The sequence below is a fragment of the Crocuta crocuta genome, unplaced genomic scaffold (genome assembly GCF_008692635.1).
Source record: "Crocuta crocuta isolate KB4526 unplaced genomic scaffold, BGI_CrCroc_1.0 scaffold455, whole genome shotgun sequence".
NCBI lineage: Eukaryota > Metazoa > Chordata > Mammalia > Carnivora > Hyaenidae > Crocuta > Crocuta crocuta.
The window spans coordinates 699,051-707,253 of NW_027529531.1; the positions used below are offsets into that span (position 1 = coordinate 699,051).

Consider the following 8,203-nt stretch of genomic DNA (forward strand, 5'->3'; position numbering starts at 1 on the left):
CCCCAGAACCCCCAGCCTGTGAAGCCACAGCCCCCAGCCGGCCCCAGTGCCTCCCCACAAGACCATTCATGTCTTCAGGACCCTGGCTTTTCGGGGTCTCTGTCCTGCGGTTGCAGCTGGTCCCCACTGACACAGGCCCACCCGCATCACCCCTGCTGAAGCGGGAGACGCTTGAGGACGGGCTTTGTGCCAAAACACCTAGCACAATGCCGTGCACACCACGCAAATGAAAAGAGACAGAGGTGCTATCTTGAGAAGCACAAGCATCAGTTGGGCAAGAATGCGGGCGTGTTTTTGTGGTTCTGGAACTTGAAAGGGAAGCAGAGAACCCGAATGAAACTCCCCACAACTCAGGGTGTCCCAGAATTAAACACAGTGCCCGGAAAAAGGCTGGACCCTCTGTGCTTGGAAGCCTCATGCAGAAATAGTTGACACGTGGCCAGTTGGTTTATATGCTGGAATTCAGAGGCAGAGTTTCAGAATGATGACATGAGTTTGGGAGACATTCACGTATGGATTGTATTTAAAAACACATTTCTGAGAGGCAGTGAAACCATCCAGAGGGACGTGGTGTTCGTAGCCAAGAGGAGAGAGGGAAAATCCATCAGCAGCCTGGACGGGTGGGGCCTCCCTGTTCAGCCGCAGGGGGGATGAAGAGGGTCGGGGAGGAGGATGGGTGTGCAGGGTGGAGAGAGCCCAGAAGGAGAGAGAGCGGGGCAGCCTCTTCTCAGCCGGTCAGCGGCCCTCCTCTGGCTGTGCTCCACAGACCGTCCTCTGGAATCCCCGTGCTCCCTGTTCTCGCTCATGTGAGCTGCAGGCCAACAGGGACTTTGTTCATCTGTGTGACGATTCCCAGCCTCCAGAAGAATGTCTGACAGAACGGTGATCAACAAATTTGTGCGCTGTGAATGTGAGCATGTTGGCTAATTTTTGGAACACGGCTCAATTATGAGCCCCCAGAATGTAGGCGTTTTATTATTAAGAAAGACTTCTGTTAGCAGCTTAAAGAAACACAGTTGAGATCATGACCTTCTCCCATGTTCTGAGCAGAGAGGACATTTAGTGCCAATGAGATTCAAACCAGTATATGCCATTCTCACCATGTCCACTAAATGTTTATATTTGGGGAGGGGGTCATAGAGAGAGGGGGACAGAGGATGTGAAGTGGGCTCTGTGCTGACAGCAGACTGCCCAATGCGGGGCTCAAACTCACGAACCTCGAGACCATGACCCGAGTCAAAGTACAAAGCTCAACCCACCACCTTGTCCATTAATTCCCTCCTCAAAGACTGGTTGAGACTGGCTGTGTCCCAGATGACACAATGTGTGCTGGGGACATATGGGCTAAACAGAAGCAGGCACTGTGCTTACCTTTGGGGCAACCTTCCAGTCTACCGCACAGGGACATTTTTCATAAAAATAAGAAAGTCCCTTGATAAGTACAAATTCTGACATGTGCAATGCAGACAACGCCCAGGGCACTCTAAGGGACATAATTAGTGTGGAGTCCTTTCGGAAGAGGTTGCATTTAACCGGAGACCGAAAGCAGGGTGTGCGGAGGCGTGACCCCCACGGACACGGAGGATGTGCGTGTTGGCCAAGCTCTGCGGCTCATCCCCAGATCCTCAGGAGGTCATCCCACTGGCTGAGGCCGGGACTCTGCTCTCTCAGGAGTTTGCTACAAAACCAACCGCAGCCACCTTCTCCGTGTAAAAATAGCATCTGCCTCTGCTTACGGAGTCAGGTTGCTGAGCAACCTGGTTTTTTCCTTTTTCTTTTTGAACCTCCTCGTACACTAATGTCTCATTGGCCCTTTGCGTAGTTAGTCTGGGAGGGCTGATTGGCCAGAGCAATGTGGTAAGTCATGCTGGCAAGGGCTAGGGCGACTGTGACGCCACGGGGGAGGGAAGCAGAGCCCGTGTGAGCTCGCTGCTGGAGCCGACGACCCAGGCGGAATCCGGGGGCTTCCTGCCCATCCTCAAGAGAATGGCGGGGGCTGATGGAAACCACAGGGAGGGCTTCAGGGACACGTAGGGGTCTTTCTGGTTGTGACTCGAGTAAAGACATCCATCTGGCTGGCAGGCATAAAGCTTTTCTCTCCGTCTCTCTGTCTTTGTCTCTCTCTCTCTCACACACCCACACACCTACCTAACTGGAAAGGACTAGAGACTAAAGGTGAACACCTTTCTTCCAACTCAGAGGGTATTGGCTGATAATGGAAATAAGGTTATAGGACAAATCAGTGCAAAGATCAGTCTCTCCTCAAGCTCCAGTCTCAAGGCCAAACTCCATCACTGGTCCATAAAGCCAAAAGGCCAGCTGCGCGTTTATTCAGTACAATTTCCATGCAGACAGTTGGTTATGAGATCACACCGTGCCTACCACATGGAGTAAAATATGTGCTATTTCCCAGACTAACCAGAATATTCACAATAAAATCTGGAGAAAGTACTGAGCAAGTCCATGAATGAAACCAGACCTGGGCCCTCTCTTACTTGGTAGAGATATTCTGTCGCAGGCCACTCTCACCTTGCATGGTCGGCCGCAGAAGCGGAGAGCCTGGAATGCACAAGGCCGAGGGTCTAGAAGCCCATCATTTTCCACATTGGCATACATACTGAGCTCTCAGCCTAATTCTGGATGAACATATTCAGATGATTCCACAGGGAAATGTTCACCCAAATGGAAACACCTTCTGCCCAGGGCCTGTTTTCAACTGCATCTCCAGCAAGGGGCCAGGTAGCCTGCACAATGCTGACGTTCCAAAATACCAGTCGAATGGACCATGCGTGCGCAAATGAACGGACGTCCACACCAAGCAGAAGGATGGGCTTTCTGTCCTCTGTTATTCTCAACTGCCTCCCAGGCATCTCCTCAAACTCAGTTTGCAGAGCACTCAGTCTAACGTGCAACAAATGGCCTCATCTCTCCTCAGCTAGAAGACAACAGCATGGCACGTCGGGGTGCGCTGGGCCCTTCTGTAGTGGTAGAGGGTGGAGAGCAAGGCTCAGGCTGGTGGAGGTGGGGCCAGGCCATGCAAGGCCCACAGCTTTGCTGAAGACCTTGGGCTTTATTCTGTGTGCCCTGGAGCCCCGCGTGTCTCCCCGCCCCCACCCCCGCTGTCTATCGTCTACCACTACCCAGTGGCCTGGCGCTCCCTCAGCAGGCCTTCTGCTTTGTGCAGCCGTGTCTTTTTTGTTTTTTAAGTTTATTTTTTATTTGTTTTGAGAGAGAAAGAGGGAGGGAGGGGGCAGAGAGAGAGGAGAGAGGGAGAGAGAGAATCCCAAGCAGGCTCTGCACTGTCCGCACATCACGAACCATGAGATCATTAACTGAGCCAAAATCAAGTCAGAAGCTTAATCAAGCCACCCAGGAGGTCCCGTGCATCTGGGTCTTGATTTTGACTCTCTTCTCTGCCTGGAACGCCCTTCTGATTTTCTCAGCTTTAAGACTCAACTTTAAGACTACCCCCTCCCAGGCAGCTTCCCTTTTCCATTCGACGGCACCCCAAACAGGACTTCCTACTTAGACCTTATCCAAGGGCACTGCAATAATCCATTTTTATTCCTACATCTCTAGTGCAGGCATTTTTTTTTAATTTTCTTTTTTGCCGCCACTAAGCATAGTCCTGTCACCTAAAAGTCCAAAATGTTAGCTCATCTGATAGTCACTGTTGAGGACTGAATATCCAGAGATATTTATATGCTCCATTGTCAAAGTTGCTTTCCAAACCGTCTGTCTGTTATCAACAATGGACCTCTTTCTTCTTACATTTTTGTGGGAGCTATAGGAAGTGGTGATCAATAACTATTTCCAAATTGAATGGCATGAAGACAAGTCTTTTTTTAAACCTGCACTGACTGTAGATACAGGTTACACTCCGTCTTAGAAGCTCACGGTCTTTCCAGAATCTGTGTTCAAGGAAGCCCACCCAGCTCATCACGTGCCCGTCTTTCTGACCACTGCCCTGGTTTCTCAGAGATCCACGAAACGTGCACCAGGATTTGACCCTGAGTCTCGGTGGCTGAGTCTGTGCAGTGCTGGGATGGCTTCTGAGAAATGAGTTTTTCCTTTGATTTGGGTTTCTGGCTTCAACTTCTCAAATTATCAATTGACTAATTCATTTTTATCTAAATGGACTGGCAGTCATTGGCATCCTATGTATAGACTGCTCACCCTGAAACATGCTCTTCTTTTTCTCCCTTGATGGATGCCATGTGAATTCACGATGTCCCTTCATAAAACTGGCTCTGTCCGTGCTCCGGGTCCCCACGTCAGAGAGTGGTATCTGTGGCAGAGCTGGTTAGATGGCCACCGGAATTTGCGTTCCCCAACCACAGTAAAGAGTTGTAGAAAGTGGCTTCCCCCCAGGGACGACATTTCCCAGTCTTACTTTGCATCTAGATGTGGCCTCCTGGCTGGCCCTTGACAGCGGCCCAAGAGCAGCTTATACATCTGGACCAAGATGTATAAGCAGATGTGCCTCGTTCTCCTCCCACAATCTGGATGCACAAAACACGAGTCCCTGGGGGTGGTGGGGCCACAGATGGAAGGCGCCTGGGCCCCTGAATCTCTGAATGGGGGAAATCTGACTGGACCAGAAACACACATCTTATACTGGCACGTGAAGCGGAATTAAACCTCTATTGTATTGGAGCCCCTTTTTTGCAAAGTATCTGTTACAGGGACAAGTGTGACTGTGACTAATACCCTATCAGATGGAGCGGGGAAGCAGCAGAGGTCATTCTTGACTCTGCTTTCCTTGAATCCTGTATGCAACTCATTACTGAATCCTGTTGCCGGACTTCCTAGTAAAGCTGAGGCGGGACGAAGGAGGAAACGAGGTGCACCCCAGCTCCTCTAGAATTCTGTATAGAGCAGTAAGGTAAAGAGCTGGAATCTTCTTTCTCGTGCATTGAGAGATGCACGAGAATATTGATCAATGGAGTTGTGGTTTCTTTTTCTTTTTTTTTAAGTTTATTTATTTTGAGGCAAGAGGCAGAGAGAGAGAGGGAGAGAATCCCAAGCAGGCCTCACACTGTCAGTACAGAGCCTAATGTGGGGCTCGAACTTTTGAACCACGAGATCATGACCTGAGCCAAAATCAAGAGTCAGAGGCTTAAATGACTGAGCTACCCAGGTGCCCCATGTCGTTTCCATTTTTTAAAAATTGTCTCTGCTCTGACCACAGAGTGGGGGACAAGGAGCCAGACACCGGAAGGAAAGCTAATTTGAGTGGAAGGTAAGCAGGCTGGCAGGCGTGGAGACGAAGAGCAGATTGATTTTGAGAGTAAAGGCAGCAGGATTTCTTTAAGGTTTGGATGCGATTGGTATAGAAGGGAGAGAGATCAGAGGTGACGGCTAGTTTGGGCCGGAGGTTAGCGCACAAGACTGGAGAGAAAAAAGCAATTAGAGGCCAAAGCAGGAACTCTCCTTTGGACGTAGAAAAGTTCGAGATTTCAATGAGACGTCCGCGTTGGAGAGGTCCAGAAAACTGCTGCATACCACAGTCTGGTACTCACTGAAAATATGAAAGGTGGAGGTCAAGCTTTGGAAATCACTTTTGGAAAGACGGTATTTAAAGCTTTCATCTTGAATGAGATCCCCTGGGGAGAAAGTGCGGCTACAGGCGAGGGCTGGAGTCCCCGGCACGGAGCACAGAGACGTTGGATGGAGAACACCAGGGAAGAGGAGCACACAGGAGGCCAGACGTCACAGGGCCCAAGGGAAGAGTACTCTTCAAGGAAGAGGAAGTGAGCGCCATGTTGCGGACTCCAGGAGGGACGCCAGCCCTGGCTCTGGCAAGACAGAGGCGCGGGGGAGCTTTCATTGGGTGTAGAGAGAGGAAGGGGCCGTGGAGCTGAAGACGTGGGACGGGGATGTCTGCTTCCAAGGGGGCCAGAGAAGCAGGGCAGCAGCTGGAGGGGACTGTGGGATTTAGGAGGGTTGTTTTGTTAGAGACGAAAAACACAAGAGCAATGTTTTATGCGGAAGGGGATGATCAAGTACGGGAATAATTGGTGGCACAGGGGGAAGTAACTGTGAGGCAAATCTTTGATATGAGAGAGAGAACAGGGCTCCTGAAGCCCAGTGGGAAGGGCAGGGGTCTCAGCTGTCTTAACAGAAGCGACGGAGGGCCCTCTATGGGTATGGATGGTGCAAGTTGGGAGAATGATCAAGAAGGGTCGTGATAAATTCTTTTTTTTTTTTAATTTTTAAAAAAATGTTTTCTTTATTTCTGAGAGAGAGAGAGAAAGAGAGAGAGAGAGAGACAGAGAGAGACAGCATGAGCAGGGGAGGGTCAGAGAGAGAGGGAGGCACAGAATCCGAAGACAGACTCCAGGCTCTGAGCTGTCAGCACAGAGCCCGACGTGGGGCTCAAACCCACGAACCATGAGATCATGACCTGAGCTGAGGTCAGACATTTAACCGACTGAGCCACCCAGGCGTCCCTTCCATGATAAATTGTATTCTATTATTGCAATAATCAATAAGGGGAGGTCATTGACCAAGAGTAAGGAAAACTTTCAGAATTAACACGAGATTGAAACGAATATCTAATTTTTTTAGAATATAACATATAATGACTTACTTTAAGTTTTCAAAATAAAATCTCACTCAGAATTGCCCCTATTTACAGTATGATTTTAGCCCCCGACTCCCGGAGAATCTTTAGGAGGCCTCTCCCAGGCTTCAAGTTTCCTTGGATGGCAAGGGCCTCCTTGGTGGGAATTTGGGTTCTGGGAAAAGCTGCTTCTCTATCTCCATGAAAAGCTCTGTCTTGACAGTTCCGTGGAACGTTGAGATGACGGAACACAAGCTCTCAGAGTTGGCTCAGGCCAGTCTGGACATATTGGAAGGAGCCACATCCACTAGGTGGAAACTGAGTGTTGCTATTGCTTCCGAGAGCCTTGCTTTTGCAGGACACGCAGTCCCCGGGCCCTCCGGTGGGGACGGTGCCAGAGAGAGGAGAGGAAGGGCCCAGGGAAGATGCCTTTCAGTTCTCTAGGGTTTGAATGACCCTGCGGCGAGGTCTTGAGTTGATGGTGGGAGAGAAGTGGATGTGACATTTTCCAAAGTGACGTCCATCCCTGCCGGTGAGACGTGGACCCTACGGCTTCGGGCAAGTGGGGAATGAATTAGAAACTGGGTTCCTGGCTGTGGCTGTGTGTGTTACGGCTTCAGGATAAAAATTAACCAGAGCAACGGCCTGATGCTTTACAGAGGTCTGGGAGCAGCATTAAAAAGGCATTTGTAACTGGCCACCTCCTTGTTCCCGGTGGAAACTGGTGGCCAGCGAGGCCACGGGCTGCTCCCCTGGGCTTGCACGAGGCTCGGAAGGCGCGGGCGGGGGCCTGAAGGGACCGCAGGTGGACTCTCCTGCTAGTGCAAACACCTCACTTGAGAAGAACGGCAAAGCCCAAGACTGTCCGCAGGCCAGGCCACTAAGCCGCCCAGGGTTAATGGGAAGGGGCCGAGCAGGGGCGCGAAGCTTTGTCCCCTCCCCCCCCAACAGCGTCTCTGAGAGGGACGTCCCACATGCTCTAGAAGGTGTTAGCGGGCAGAGGTCGAGGTGGTCAGGGGCCCGCCTCCTCAGCCCCCTGAGCGTCTCTCTCTTACAGATGGCCTCCTGTGTCCCCTCCCTCTGCCCCCTGCTCTGTGCAGCTCCTCCCCCTTTCCCCCCCCCCATGCTCCGTCCAGCCCTGGACAACCTGCCCCAGGGCAACGGTCCGGAAGGGGTGGCTTCTCCAGATCCCCTCTCAGCCCTGGGGCTTGGTCCAAGGGTCCCCCCACTGCGACTGCTCTTGGCTTCCCAGGGGCTCACCCCCAGGCACCCGGTGTGGGGAGGACGCAGGATGAAGAGTCAGGGCCCCTAAAGCTGCACAGTCTAGCAACCGTGGTCACCGGGGCGGGTTCTCACACGGGGTTCTGGACACAGAGGGGGGGGATGGAACCCTTGCCGAGAGTATTCTCACCCCATCGGTCAGAGTAACGCGGCTGAGCGTGCGGAGCCCGGAGCCAGACCGCCCGCCCTTCCCGGCCGCGCCCGGCTCACGGGCAGAGCCGACTCGGGCGGTTCAACGTCCGGTGTCTCCCTCCCGGCACAGCAGGCCCGAGACCCCGGGGCTGACTTCACACTTGTCACGAGCGGCAGAGGCGCTCACTCGGCGCCTGGCCCGCGGGACGCGCGCGGACGCGGCCC

The 8,203-nt window shown here is 52.2% G+C and overlaps 1 long non-coding RNA gene across 1 annotated transcript; it reads right to left on the minus strand.

The window, feature by feature from the left end:
* Window positions 1-494: 494 nt before the first annotated feature.
* On the minus strand, window positions 495-8,098 carry LOC144229209 (uncharacterized). The gene is made up of 2 exons (XR_013334390.1): window positions 7,977-8,098; window positions 495-902 (listed from the first exon to the last, which is right to left on the minus strand). It is a non-coding gene; the product is annotated as an uncharacterized LOC144229209 (long non-coding RNA).
* Window positions 8,099-8,203: the final 105 nt, after the last annotated feature.